Source organism: Chelonia mydas, chromosome 2 (genome assembly GCF_015237465.2).
Source record: "Chelonia mydas isolate rCheMyd1 chromosome 2, rCheMyd1.pri.v2, whole genome shotgun sequence".
Classification (NCBI taxonomy): domain Eukaryota; kingdom Metazoa; phylum Chordata; order Testudines; family Cheloniidae; genus Chelonia; species Chelonia mydas.
Genome location: NC_057850.1, coordinates 98475612 through 98491610, shown reverse-complemented (window position 1 = coordinate 98491610; position 15999 = coordinate 98475612). Strand labels below are relative to the sequence as shown.

Sequence of the window (15999 nt, the reverse complement as noted above, 5' to 3'; positions counted from 1 at the left end):
GGGCTGTGAGATTCTGAGGCCACATGAAGGAGTTAAGGTAAACCAGTCAGATAAATATATGGAAACAAGTGGCTAAGAATTAGTTATTACTAAAGGAAGAGACAGAAGTAAGAGATCAAGGAGTGTTCAACAACCAGGGCCCAGAAAACACCAAGGTAACTGGGAGTTCTTGAAGGAGATCAAAGAGATGGAGCAGCAAACACAAAGAACATGAAGATTATGTTCCTGAAGTAGTTCAAATAGAAGGATAAGAAAGGGTTAAGATGGAGAGAGATCAAGTTCTGGATAAGGCAAATGAGGAAAACTCTAGAGAGACTCTGGATGAAAAAAAGAACAGGGGTATGACAGTGAGATCTAATGGATCATGGGGAGAGTATGAAACAGCAAAACTCCAAAGAGTTGAAAGTGCTAGGTCTTATTGGTGTGAGGCAAAGAGTTGACCAAATGTACTGAAAGTAAAGCAAGGACAGGAGGATGATATGCTACCTCCCAGAAGGGAGAACCTGTGAAGGCATACAGATAATGAATGAGCTCTTAAAAGGAAAGAAGTTGCGCATTGTTATCCACACTAGAACAGACAGCTTGTCTAGAAACAGGACAGAGATGTTTAAGAATGCAAAGCCAAAGTCTCTGCTGTTGTAAATTAGTGCTGCTCCATTGCTTTCAAGGAAGTTTTTATTTACATTCTTTGCACTTTGTTGACTTAAATGGAGTGGCAACATTTTACAGCAGCAGAGAATTTGTCCCTGAATTCAGAACTCTGTTTCCTTAAGAAACTGAAGAAGAGCAATTAATAGGTGATATTTTTGGAGCACCTACTGACATGGAGGTCCATAGGAGAGAAAAGAAAGGAGAGGTGGCTCTGGAAATGGTGTTGAAAGGAAAGATTTGGGTTATAAACGTATGGACTGGAGTTCTGTCACTTGAAGAGTTTGGGGAGCCAACCTCTTAGATGATCAGCTTGGAAAACTAGTTGGAAGAACTTCAGAAAACACCTTTAACAATAAATGCACTTGGACAATGAAACAGATTACCAAAGGAGGAGTTTGAAAGGGATATGCACAAATAGGCTAGGTACAATACAGTGGGAATGATATAGGAAGTAGGCCTACCAAGTACTCGGCGACCCAACTGGTATTCCCTTGGCCTACTATCTCTCGGCAAAATCCTCAGTGATGCTGAGCACTGGCAGTCTCAGCATTTTGACTTATGATTCTATAATTCTTTTTTATTCTTTCTACCACAGCATCTAATCGATATGCGTGTGCCAAATTCTCAGCTCTCTACCATGCATTCGATAACACCCATCTGCCATTGTCTGATGTATATGGGAATACAAGATTAATCATAAAATTGGTAGCCCTGGCTGCATATATTACATGAACGTTCAACTTTCATGAGATGAAATGACCTCCAAGTGGCTTACTGCTCTTCATTAATTTCTCTGTATAATTGAACATTTTTAGGCATCTCATTTAACAAACTGTTAAGCTCCTTATTGCACAGAAGAGCCATGTGATGTGCAAGTATTCTAAAACTCTTCTACTCATTCACAATTCCCTTAGTAATATCCTGGGCCTTATTAGCAGTTCACAAAGCCAGCACATTTTCTTTGTGATAATTGTCCCTTTCTAACCTCCTTTGTCCACCTCCTAATGCCGTCTGGTGCTAATAAAGAGTAAAACCATGCTTCCTCTGGCCTGGTTGCTCTGAACTGCTACCCATACTCCGTCTGCTCCCTGTAAGGGGATGTACTTATATCAATGATAGATAAATCCCAGCTAGAAATACAGGTCCCTGACAACCTAATCACTGAAATCCTGTCAAGTAACCCCTAATTTTGAAGCAAGTGGTTAATTCCCAGCAAATTGATTTATGCACTGTTTGAGGTTTGGCGAGTTGTGTTGTTCATCTGTTATTACCAGGAACTCAGCTCAGCCTATTCATTTAGACCACTGACACAACACAGTGCATCTCCCAAGAAAATTTCCTTTGTCAGCACATCTAGAATTTGCTAATTAAATCAGCGATGACATTATTCACTTTCTGGAGAAAAAGAAACCACTTTCTTTCTCTCTCTCTCTCTCTCACACACACACTCTTAAATTCTGATTTTTGAAATACATTAGATATAAAACTTTTGGAATGACCTTTCCTACCTGGCTTATTCAGCTTTAATTCCCCTGCTTAACACAATAAGCTAGTAGTTAGCTACCCAATTTGAATTCACTTTAAAGCAACACCATCACTGCCACAATAAACTTTAGAGGGGAAAAAATATTATGCTTATAAGCACTTCCGAGTCTCACTTTTTCACCACAGACCCTGAAGTGTAGATTTCATTAAAATGATAGGGTTGGCCAGTAAGTACTTTTATTGTCTGTATTATTGCAGCTGAAGTGAATTCAGAATGCCAGAAGAGACAGGTTGTCCCCCAGACCCTATAATTATGGGTCCATAATATCACAGCATTTCTTTGTACTATTTAAGATGCAGAGAATAAAGTAGGTTCAAGCTGAATCTTTTTAAGCATCCAGTAACTTTTCAAAGAATGCTTATTTCCTCAAAGAGGTTAAACAAAAGAAAGCCAAATGTGACAAAAAATATTGAATACTGTTTAATTGGTTTTAAGAAGAACTTGAAAGTCTGTCTGTGTCAGTAGAGAAGTGTGCGCATATGAAGGGAGGAAGTGTTGCTCATGTTTGGGATGGCAGTATACAGCTTTTTTTTCCCCGTGACCATCCCTCTCCAATGGTATGATTTCTTCCTAACTCCACCCAGCCATGCTGTTATAGGCTATTCCCCCCAGTGATACAACCCCACATTTCCATGGCTGTCCCTATGCCCTGTGATACAACCCCATGTGGTCTCACTCCACATAACGAGGGTTTACCACCACCCATTTGCAATTGAAATTTGGACAGTCACACTGCGCACAACAGTGATCTAGTACCCAATGCAATACAAGTAGGCAGCTATAAAACAAGAGCTGAATGAGGAAATGGGTGCTAAAAATAAGGCCTATTTCTTGCATCCCCATATGTAGCAATCCCCAAGCTCTAGCAGAACACAGGGAGTGGGAAAAGCGCATCATCACTACCAAAAACTTTTCGAAGTTCCACCTTTTCATTGTGTCACTATAGATTTCCCATAGAAAAGGGAAGTCTGAATTCTACACTTCAGCTAACATTCCTTTCGCACATGCTGGCTACTCCTATGCCAGATCTTGTTTCATCACCACTGTCCTCTGGCTTAGAGAGCTAAACAGACCTCCCTTCAGAGATAAGATAGTGCTACTTATAGTATAAATAGATGTCACTGCTGAAGGACCAGAGATGCACCATGCCATCCCTCTAGCAGAGCTCAGAGTAAGACCTTCTTTGTCAATTTCAACAGCCTGGATTCTTTTCATTCCCTTTAATATTGTTTATTGAAACTACTTAGTTCCCTTGTGTAATCAAATAAATTTCTGATGCATGTTCTTGGCCCATTGTTAAAAGGTTACAGAATTTCTTGTCTTAATTCTTCACATCTGAAGCAGCTGTGGAGTTTTCCCCACCAACTCATTGCGTACTAATGAACTTTTTTTTTAAGCAGCCTGTCATTTCGTTTAATGTTGCAAAATAAGGCAGTCTTTAAGTGGGATCTGATTTTGCTAAGAGATGTCTAAACTTAAGTGAGATAATGGATGTAACAAAATACTACCAGATATGACAGCTTTGTTCTGCCAATGTAATTTGCTGATTCTGGAAACCAAATGCAGAACAGTCTGTGCCAGTCTCAGAAAAAGAGGCTTGTTTGACAGATATAGACCTGCTTAAATACCAGCATACACTACATTAAATAGCAGACTTCTGCATTCATTTGTGGGTTTTAGTCACTTGTCACAACAGGTTTCTTTTAAATACTCATTGTTCCTATCACTCTGATGCCCAAATATGCTTAGTCTCTTTTTAAAGGTGGAAGATGGTATGACTTGACAAAGCTACCAAATTCTTTTAGTTTTAAGAGCCTTAAAAATAAGAGCTGCCTCTTCCTCAACTCTGGGAATACGGAAGGCTGGCTGGTATATAGATAGGATTGTTAAAGGGGTGGCTCTCTCTATGTTAGCACTGACAAAGGGAACTTAAAAGAGCTGAGCATGGTGAAGAATCTTGGGGTTAGACTTCGTGACATCACTTCCAGGGAAAACCACGTGTAGTAGAAAAACTGCTGGTGTCCAATTTGTGCCCACTCGGTCCTTTTCCCTTGATGACCGCACACCATCAGTATGCGCCATTGGGATCACAAGGCATGACTATTGTCATTCCCCATTAGTCTTACTCCCATGTGGGCATATCAGCTTTTGCAGCTTGCTCGGAATGCAGTAGCATATTTACTCACATCATGGCCGGCCACTTTCCTTCCAATTGGCTGCCTAAAAGGTGGTGGATTCATTCTGAAGTGCTACTGCTGGCTTTTAAAGCCCTTAAGAGCACGGACCCAGACAGTCTTTCTGAACCTCATCCTGACATGCACAGCATTCATCTTTTAGGGATGGCACCACTGAGTTTGTCAAGGGCAGAAGATTCGACTTGTACTGCACTGGGCCACAGAGTGTGGAACTGGCCTCCTGTCAGCCCTCAAACCTCTCTCCCCCTCAGGAATTATTTTTCTCCACAGGAGGACTTTGTAATTTTAGGTGTAGATAGAGATTTTTAAAATAGGTCTATCTAAGACCACTTCTGAAGTTATTCCTCATAGCTGTGAGACTTGTAGGGGAAGGTTTCAGAGTAACAGCCGTGTTAGTCTGTATTCGCAAAAAGAAAAGGAGGACTTGTGGCACCTTAGAGACTAACCAATTTATTTGAGCATGAGCTTTCGTGAGCTACAGCTCACTTCATCGGATGCATACTGTGGAAATCGCAGAAGACATTATATACACAGACACCATGAAACTCCTCCCACCCCACTCTCCTGCTGGTAATAGCTTATCTAAAGTGATCATCAAGTTGGGCCATTTCCAGCACAAATCCAGGTTTTCTCACTCCCCCACCCCCATACTCATACACACTATTACCAGCAGGAGAGTGAGTTTGTGTGAGTATGGGGGTGGGGGAGTGAGAAAACCTGGATTTGTGCTGGAAATGGCCCACTTTGATTTTCATGCAGGTTGTAAGGAGAGTGGTCACTTTGGATAGGCTACTACCAGCAGGAGAGTGAGTTTGTGTGTGTGGTTTTTGGAGGCGGGTGAGGGGGTGAGAGAACCTGGATTTCTGCAGGAAATGGCCCACCTTGATTATCATACGCATTGTGAAGACAGTGGTCACTTTGGATGGGCTATTACCAGCAAGAGAGTGAGTTTGTTTGTGGGAGGGCGGAGGGTGAGAAAACCTGGATTTGTGCTGGAAATGGCCCAACTTGATGATCACTTTAGATAAGCTATTACCAGCAGGAGAGTGGGGTGGGAGGAGGTATTGTTTCATGGTGTCTGTGTATATAATGTCTTCTGCGATTTCCACAGTATGCATCCGATGAAGTGAGCTGTAGCTCACAAAAGCTCATGCTCAAATAAATTGGTTAGTCTCTAAGGTGCCACAAGTCCTCCTTTTCTTTTTGTAGGGGAAGGTAACTGATGAGGAGTGAGTCCACCTTTCAATACATAGAATAGCTTTCATTTTCAAGTGCACTTGTATATTTCTACCTGATTTACTTTGCAACCACAGCATACATCAAATGCAAAATAAATAAATAAAAGCACCTGATCAAAGTCTTCTTGGCAAGTTAACACCACCACTCCCTTCCCCAAATCCACCTACAGACATGTCATGTAGCGGATGACTCGCCCACCTTATTCCTTTCATTCACTTATCAGTGGGAATCAAGAAGTGTTTCTTTGGTTTACCGTTGCCACTTAACTGCTGCCTCTCTCTCACTATGGAGCTGAGAATCCTCCAAATGCACCAGGGAACATAACAAGGAATCATAACTTTTGCTAGTGCAAACTCTGAGTACCCTATTTTCTTCCCTATCAAGCTCAAGAGGGGTTCCCCCACCCCCATCTTTGCCTCTAGGGCAATTTCACTTGACATTTTTAGGTTTGTGCAATCTGAACAGTAACAATTGATTTGAAGGCAGAAGTTGGGAGACAGTGTGGTCTACCAGTTAGAGCATCGAAGAGGGAGTCAGGAGACCTGGGTTCACTCTGTCATTGACTAACTGTGTGACCCTGGGCATGTGTCTCTTTCCCCATCTTTAAACTGACACACCAGTGGACTGAACACAAAGGTTTTCTATTGCTAAAATCGCAAGGCCTGAAACCAATGGGGTTTGAACACCCATAGCATTAAATGGGTATTTCCATGTTTAGGGAGAACTTAAAGCGGAAGTCATCATGGTGTTGTACACTCTTTCCCAAGAACAGACACTCAAGTCTGCTCTTGATATATATAACTACTGCTTCATGACGTGAGTTAGAGACACTTTTCTGATAAATAGAAATCTTTGCCCTTTAGGTAGCTATCCACACACGTTTTAGCTAAATTGCAAATTGCTCATACTGCAGCGAGAAGATTTCTTACCGCAACTCAAACTGGTAAACCTCTCACCTATTCTACTTTCAGATTTCCTCTGCCTCTAATGCATAAGAGGTAGAGTGTATTTATTACTATTTGAGTCAGCAGTGTGAGCAATACATACTTACAAAATCCCAGTTCCTTCTCAAAAGCTTTTCTAGCAATCATGACCTATAGTCCTGGTGGAAAAAAATCAGATTTGATACAGCTCAGAACATTTGAAATTCAGGTTGTTTATTGTGGCTGGAAGTCTGTGTGTGTAAGTTGAGGACAAGTGTGTTTTTACATATCAGTTTGGCACTGGCAAAACCTTGCACTTGTGTACACACATTCCTGTGAGATGTCTTAACTGCCTAAATAGTAACAAAGGTAACAAAGCTCAATCAGCCATTTGCAACGTACAAACGTAAAGTGCATGCCCAAACCTGTGATGTGCACAATCCTGGCTCAGCTTGTAGGGAATGGGTTAAATGCCCTTTAAAAAGATGTCCCTAAAAGATTTTGGAGTGGGGCAGGGTTTGACCAGGGAGCGACAGAGGGGAGAAGCTCTGGAATATTTTTTTACTTTGGCCAACTCTGATTCACCCTAAAAATTATTGAAGGAAAGTATTAGGTAACTCCTGTCAATTTGCAATGGATGGAGAAATCTCAAAGGAGCGTACAAAGGTGACCAACAAGATCTTCTTTACCTATATTTCCCAACTAGCTCCAGGAGCCTGCTGGGAGTTCACTACACAAAATCCTAGAAAAATTCATTCAGTCACTGATAGAATGCAAAGCACTGCTTTCTTTGAAGGTCAAAACTCAGAAAAGTTATTTGAAAGTGAATTCATCTGCAGAAAATGGAAAGCCAATGGGAGAGGTTAGAAACCAAATAACGTGATTATGTGCCAGGGGTCAGAGCAGTCTGCTCCCCAAACAGACCTGTAAAGGTGGCACAATTGCCAAATTAAATACATTGCAAAGCAGACAATATCCAAAACTTTGATGATCCTAGTTCATCACAAAAACAAGAGAATTGATTTCCCTCTATGGGGAACTTAATACACACAATCCTGAAATAAAGGATATAGCGTGACCATTTAGGTTGAATAGCTATACATGATCCTTACCAGGAATGCAAACAAAACACTGAAGACCAGATTGATACCCATACCCACACTGAATAATACTTTACTATATGAATAGTCTCATTGATTTCAATGAGACAACATGATCAGCAAGGTGCTATTCACAATGCATAAAGGTATCAAACTCTGGCTCTCAAGGTGGCAGTACCTTTTTCTTTGTCTGATTACTGGGATCAGAACAGGATCTCTTGGGTCACTCAGACACCGTAAGATATTTAATATAAAGGACAAGCTCTTGTGTTTGCCCCTACTGTCAGCCAAAAACAACTCTGAGCAAGACCATTTTCACTGATAAGGGACATGGAGGCTTCTATCCTGCTCCTCATAGGTGCTGACTCTATGGGTGGTCTGGGGCTGGAGCACCCACGGGAAAAAATATTGAGTGCTCAGCACCCACCAGCCACCCGCTGACCCAGCTTTGGCGGGTCCCACCAATCAGCTCTTCCCTCTCCCCTACCCAGCGCCTCCCGCCTGCCACTGATCAGCTGTTTGGTAGTGGGTGCGAGGCGCTGGGGGGGAAGGGGAGGAACGGGGAAGGAAGAGGCAGAGTGAGGGCGGGACGCGCTCAGAGGAGGGGGCAGAGGTAGGAAAAGGTGGGGTGGGATCGGTAAGAAAACTCCTGGGGAAAGCTGAAAGTTAGCACCTGTGCTCCTCCCCTCAAAGTGACCATTTAGCTCCATGTGAAATTTGACCAATTAGAGCTGTGCTGAACCTGGTTTTTCAATTATTTGAAGGACTAAATTGAAATTATAAGCTCGGCAAGTGGGTAATATTTAAGTTTTGTTACTTTATTGAGCAGATTTCATCACCGAATTTGTGATAAGACTTTGGGCCTGATCCCATTCTGGGGAATTAGTTGGGAATACTGTTATTCACTTCAAGCAGAAATTAGACCATTTGTTTCCCATTGATATTTACCAAGGCAGAAGAAAAAAGTTTGAGTCAATTTGTGCTTTCAGATGTGCATGTGCAACTCCAGCTGAAGACAAAGGGAATTTCATCAGTCATTGAAATGTGCAAGAATCTAAGGGTATGTCTACACTACGGAATAAGGTAGAATTTATAGAAGTCGGTTTTTTAGAAATCGGTTTTATATATTCGAGTGTGTGTATCCCCATAGAAGTGCATTAAGTGCATTAACTCGGCAGAGTGCTTCCACAGTACCGAGGCTAGAGTCGACTTCCGGAGCGTTGCACTGTGGGTAGCTATCCCACAGTTCCCGCAGTCTCCGCTGCCCATTGGAATTCTGGGTTGAGATCCCAATGCCTGATGGGGCTGAAACATTGTCGCGGGTGGTTCTGGGTACATATCGTCAGTCCCCCCTTCCCTCCCTCCCTCCGTGAAAGCAAGGGCAGACAATCGTTTCGCGCCTTTTTTCCTGAGTTACCTGTGCGGACGCCATACCACCGCAAGCATGGAGCCCGCTCAGGTAACCGTCACCGTATGTCTCCTGGGTGCTGGCAGACGCGGTATGGCATTGCTACACAGTAGCAGCAACCCATTGCCTTCTGGCAGCAGACGGTACAGTACGACTGGTAGCCGTTCTCGTCATGTCCGAGGTGCTCCTGGCCACGTCGGCTGGGAGCGCCTGGGCAGACATGGGCTCAGGGACTAAATTTTTGGTGACTTGACCAGGTCATTCTCTTAAGTCCGGCAGTCAGTCCTATTGAACCATCTTATGGTGAGCAGGTAGGCAATATGTCCTTCTGCACCGTCTGCTGCCAGCCAAAGATGTAAAAGATAGATGGAGTGGATCAAAACAAGAAATAAACCGGATTTGTTTTGTACTCATTTGCCTCTTCCCCTGTCTAGGGGACTCATTCCTGTAGGTCACACTGCAGTCACTCACAGAGAAGGTGCAGCGAGCTAAATCTAGCCATGTATCAGTCAGAGGCCAGGCTAACCTCCTTGTTCCAATAAGAACAATAACTTAGGTGCACCATTTCTTATTGGAACCCTCCGTGAAGTCAACCCTGTAACCCCTCCCTGCGTCAGAGCAACGGCAAACAATCGTGCATCTGAGTTGAGAGTGCTGTCCAGAGCAGTCACAATGGAGCACTCTGATTGGGCTAAAACATTGTCGCGGGTGGTTCTGGGTACATATTGTCCGGCCCCCGTTCCCTCCCTCCCTCCATGAAGGCAAGGGCAGACAATCGTTTCGCGCCTTTTTTCCTGAGTTACCTGTGCGGACGCCATACCACCGCAAGCATGGAGCCCGCTCAGGTAACCGTCACCGTATGTCTCCTGGGTGCTGGCAGACGCGGTATGGCATTGCTACACAGTAGCAGCAACCCATTGCCTTCTGGCAGCAGACGGTACAGTACGACTGGTAGCCGTCCTCGTCATGTCCGAGGTGCTCCTGGTCGCCTGTGTGAGGTCGATCAGGAGTGCCTGGGCAGACATGGGTGCAGGGACTAAATTTTTAGTGACTTGACCAGGTCATTCTCTTAAGTCCGGCAGTCAGTCCTATTGAACCGTCTTATGGTGAGCAGGCAGGCAATATGGATTGCTTAGCAGTCCTATTGTACCGTCTTCTGCCGAGCAGCCATGAGATGTCGATGGCATGCAGTCCTTCTGCACCGTCTGCTGCCAGCCAAAGATGTAAAAGATAGATGGAGTGGATCAAAACAAGAAATAAACCGGATTTGTTTTGTACTCATTTGCCTCTTCCCCTGTCTAGGGGACTCATTCCTCTAGGTCACACTGCAGTCACTCACAGAGAAGGTGCAGCGAGCTAAATCTAGCCATGTATCAATCAGAGGCCAGGCTAACCTCCTTGTTCCAATAAGAACAATAACTTAGGTGCACCATTTCTTATTGGAACCGTCCGTGAAGTCAACCCTGTAAGCCGTGTCCTCAGTCGCCCATCCCTGCGTCAGAGCAACGGCAAATAATCGTGCATCTGAGTTGAGAGTGCTGTCCAGAGCAGTCACAATGGAGCACTCTGATTGGGCTAAAACATTGTCGCGGGTGGTTCTGGGTACATATTGTCCGGCCCCCGTTCCCTCCCTCCCTCCGTGAAGGCAAGGGCAGACAATCGTTTCGCGCCTTTTTTCCTGAGTTACCTGTGCGGACGCCATACCACCGCAAGCATGGAGCCCACTCAGGTAACCGTCACCGTATGTCTCCTGGGTGCTGGAAGACGCGGTACGGCATTGCTACACAGTAGCAGCAACCCATTGCCTTCTGGCAGCAGACGGTGCAGTATGACTGTTACCCGTCCTCGTCGTGTCCGAGGTGCTCCTGGCCACGTCGGCTGGGAGCGCCTGGGCAGACATGGGCGCAGGGACTAAATTTTTGGTGACTTGACCAGGTCATTCTCTTTAGTCCTGCAGTCAGTCCTATTGAACCTTCTTATGGTGATCAGGCAGGCAATACGGATTGCTAGCAGTCGTATTGTACCGTCTTCTGCTGGGCAGGCAAGAGATGACGATGGCTAGCAATCGTACTGTACCATCTTCTGCCGGGCAGGCAAGAGATGAGGATGGCTAGCAGTCGTACTGTACCATCTTCTGCCGAGCAGCCATGAGATGTGGATGGCATGCAGTCCTTCTGCACCGTCTGCTGCCAGCCAAAGATGTAAAAGATAGATGGAGTGGATCGAAACAAGAAATAGACCAGATTTGTTTTGTACTCATTTGCCTCTTCCCCTGTCTAGGGGACTCATTCCTCTAGGTCACACTGCAGTCACCCACAGAGAAGATGCAGCGAGCTAAATCTAGCCATGTATCAATCAGAGGCCAGGCTAACCTCCTTGTTCCAATAAGAACAGTAACTTAGGTGCACCATTTCTTATTGGAACCCTCCATGAACTCCTGCCTGAACTACTCCTTGATTTAAAGCCACCCCCTTTGTGGATTTTAGCTCCCTGAAGCCAACCCTGTAAGCCGTGTCGTCAGTCGCCCCTCCCTCCATCAGAGCAACGGCAGACAATCATTCCGCGCCTTTTTTCTGTGCGGACGCCATACCAAGGCAAGCATGGAGTCCGCTCAGCTCACTTTGGCAATTAGGAGCACATTAAACACCACACACATTATCGAGCAGTATATGCAGCACCAGAACCTGGCAAAGCGCTACCGGGCGAGGAGGCGACGTCAGCGCGGTCACGTGAGTGATCAGGACATGGACACAGATTTCTCTGAAAGCATGGGCCCTGACAATGCATGCATCATGGTGCTAATGGGGCAGGTTCATGCTGTGGAACGCCGATTCTGGGCTCGGGAAACAAGCACAGACTGGTGGGACCGCATAGTGTTGCAGGTCTGGGACGATTCCCAGTGGCTGCGAAACTTTCGCATGCGTAAGGGCACTTTCATGGAACTCTGTGACTTGCTTTCCCCTGCCCTGAAGCGCATGAATACCAAGATGAGAGCAGCCCTCACAGTTGAGAAGCGAGTGGCGATAGCCCTGTGGAAGCTTGCAACGCCAGACAGCTACCGGTCAGTTGGGAATCAATTTGGAGTGGGCAAATCTACTGTTGGGGCTGCTGTGATGCAAGTAGCCCACGCAATCAAAGATCTGCTGATATCAAGGGTAGTGACCCTGGGAAATGTGCAGGTCATAGTGGATGGCTTTGCTGCAATGGGATTCCCTAACTGTGGTGGGGCCATAGACGGAACCCATATCCCTATCTTGGCACCGGAGCACCAAGCCGGTGAGTACATAAACCGCAAGGGGTACTTTTCAATAGTGCTGCAAGCTCTGGTGGATCACAAGGGACGTTTCACCAACATCAACGTGGGATGGCCGGGAAAGGTACATGACGCTCGCATCTTCAGGAACTCTGGTCTGTTTCAAAAGCTGCAAGAAGGGACTTTATTCCCAGACCAGAAAATAACTGTTGGGGATGTTGAAATGCCTATATGTATCCTTGGGGACCCAGCCTACCCCTTAATGCCATGGCTCATGAAGCCATACACAGGCAGCCTGGACAGTAGTCAGGAGCTGTTCAACTACAGGCTGAGCAAGTGCAGAATGGTGGTAGAATGTGCATTTGGACGTTTAAAGGCTCGCTGGCGCAGTTTACTGACTCGCTTAGACCTCAGCGAAACCAATATTCCCACTGTTATTACTGCTTGCTGTGTGCTCCACAATATCTGTGAGAGTAAGGGGGAGACGTTTATGGCGGGGTGGGAGGTTGAGGCAAATCGCCTGGCTGCTGGTTACGCGCAGCCAGACACCAGGGCGGTTAGAAGAGCACAGGAGGGCGCGGTACGCATCAGAGAGGCGTTGAAAACCAGTTTCGTGACTGGCCAGGCTACGGTGTGAAAGTTCTGTTTGTTTCTCCTTGATGAAACCCCCCGCCCCTTGGTTCACTCTACTTCCCTGTAAGCTAACCACCCTCCCCTCCTCCCTTCGATCACCGCTTGCAGAGGCAATAAAGTCATTGTTGCTTCACATTCATGCATTCTTCATTCATTCATCACACAAACAGGGGGATGACTACCAAGGTAGCCCAGGAGGGGTGGTGGAGGAGGGAAGGAAAATGCCACACAGCACTTTAAAAGTTTACAACTTTAAAATTTATTGAATGACAGCCTTCTTTTTTTTGGGCAATCCTCTGTGGTGGAGTGGCTGGTTGGCCGGAGGCCCCCCCACCGCGTTCTTGGGCGTCTGGGTGTGGAGGCTATGGAACTTGGGGAGGAGGGCGGTTGGTTACACAGGGGCTGTAGTGGCAGTCTGTTCTCCAGCTGCCTTTGCTGCAGCTCAACCATACACTGGAGCATACTGGTTTGGTCCTCCAGCAGCCTCAGCATTGAATCCTGCCTCCTCTCATCACGCTGCCGCCACATTCGAGCTTCAGCCCTCTCTTCAGCCCGCCACTTACTCTCTTCAGCCTGCCACCTCTCCTCCCGGTCATTTTGTGCTTTCCTGCAGTCTGACATTATTTGCCTCCACGCATTCATCTGTGCTCTGTCAGTGTGGGAGGACAGCATCAGCTCGGAGAACATTTCATCTCGAGTGCGTTTTTTTTTCTTTCTAATCTTCACTAGCCTCTGGGAAGGAGAAGATCCTGTGATCGTTGAAACACATGCAGCTGGTGGAGAAAAAAAAAGGGACAGCGGTATTTAAAAAGACACATTTTATAAAACACTGGCTACACTCTTTCAGGGTAAACCTTGCTGTTAACATTACATACATAGCACATGTGCTTTCGTTACAAGGTCGCATTTTGCCTCCCCCCACCGCGTGGCTACCCCCTCCCCCCTTCCCCCTCCCTGTGGCTAACAGCGGGGAACATTTCTGTTCAGCCGCAGGCAAACAGCCCAGCAGGAATGGGCTCCTCTGAGTGTCCCCTGAAGAAAAGCACCCTATTGCAACCAGGTGACCATGGATTATATCTCACTCTCCTGAGGATAACACAGAGAGATAAAGAACGGATGTTGCTTGAACGCCAGCAAACATACACTGCAATGCTTTGTTGTACAATGATTCCCGAGTACATGTTACTGGCCTGGAGTGGTAAAGTGTCCTACCATGAAGGACGCAATAAGTCTGCCCTCCCCAGAAACCTTTTGCAAAGGCTTTGGGAGTATATCCAGGAGAGCCGCAAATGCCAGGGCAAAGTAATCCTTTCACATGCTTGCTTTTACACTATGTATAGTATTTTAAAAGGTACACTCACCGGAGGTCCCTTCTCCGCCTGCTGGGTCCAGGAGGCAGCCTTGGGTGGGTTCGGGGGGTACTGGCTCCAGGTCCAGGGTGAGAAACAGTTCCTGGCTGTCGGGAAAACCGGTTTCTCCGCTTGCTTGCTGTGAGCTATCATCTTCTTCGTCCCCAAAACCTGCTTCTGTATTGCCTCCATCTCCATTGAAGGAGTCAAACAACACGGCTGGGGTAGTGGTGGCTGAACCCCCTAAAATGGCATGCAGCTCATCATAGAAGCGGCATGTTTGGGGCTCTGACCCGGAGCGGCCGTTCGCCTCTCTGGTTTTCTGGTAGGCTTGCCTCAGCTCCTTCAGTTTCACGCGGCACTGCTTCGGGTCCCTGTTATGGCCTCTGTCCTTCATGCCCTGGGAGATTTTGACAAAGGTTTTGGCATTTCGAAAACTGGAACGGAGTTCTGATAGCACGGATTCCTCTCCCCATACAGCGATCAGATCCCGTACCTCCCGTTCGGTCCATGCTGGAGCTCTTTTGCGATTCTGAGACTCCATCATGGTCACCTCTGCTGATGAGCTCTGCATGGTCACCTGCAGCTTGCCACGCTGGCCAAACAGGAAATGAGATTCAAAAGTTCGCGGTTCTTTTCCTGTCTACCTGGCCAGTGCATCTGAGTTGAGAGTGCTGTCCAGAGCGGTCAAAATGGAGCACTCTGGGATAGCTCCCGGAGGCCAATACCGTCGAATTGTGTCCACAGTACCCCAAATTCGACCCGGCAAGGCCGATTTAAGCGCTAATCCACTTGTCAGGGGTGGAGTAAGGAAATCGATTTTAAGAGCCCTTTAAGTCGAAATAAATGGCTTCATCGTGTGGACAGGTACGGGTTTACATCGATTTAACGCTGCTAAATTCGACCTAAAGTCCTAGTGTAGACCAGGGCTTAGGGCAGAACTTGGCTCTACATGATTCAAATCCATTAGTCTGAGTTCTTAAGGTTGCTGTTCTTCCTTTATTCACTCTCCAACACCAGCTGTGGATTCTGCTATTGTAAAACTTTATAATTTGATCCCATATCTTTGTACTGAAATATTGGCACCTGCTAAGTTTGAGCTGTCATGGATACTGACATTCAGCATGCTCATATGTAGAAACATGCAAGGACCTAGGAGTGAGAAGCACCATTTGCAACAAGTGTTTGGGAGCAGTACAATGAAGTCAGTCTGGGTGCACATGGCTAGAATGCTAGCTGCAGCATCTCTGTAATTAGTTCCCTTAATAAAAAGCCAGTTTAGTTTTTTCAAGCAGGGAGTCCTCTCATGCACCCAGCATGCAATACATAAAATACTCATATAATTATTCATTGAGACTCTGATTCAGCAAAGCACTTAAGCACATGCTTAACTTTATGCACATGAACAGTCCCACTTAAGTCAATAGGACTGTTCACATACTTTAAGTTACGCATGTACTTAAGTACCTTGCTGAACTGAGATCTAAAGTGTATTGCTGAATTGAGATGGGCTCAAAAGTTAGATATTTGCTTAAGTGCTTTGCTGAATTAGGACCTAAAACGTGCTTAGAGAAAACTGGGTTTTGTTAGACTGTTTTCAATGGGAGTTCGTTTTAGTAAGACCTGCAGGTTTAGGACTAATAAAGAATCATTTTACTGTTTACAGAAAACATAACCTTTCCTCTTAATTAATACACCTAAG

At 45.8% G+C, this 15999-nt stretch overlaps 1 long non-coding RNA gene across 1 annotated transcript in view; it reads left to right on the top strand.

The window, feature by feature from the left end:
* The window catches only part of LOC122464517, a 48970-nt gene that overhangs the window by 9495 nt on the left and 23476 nt on the right, over window positions 1-15999 (top strand). The gene's annotated exons all lie outside the window — the stretch shown is intronic.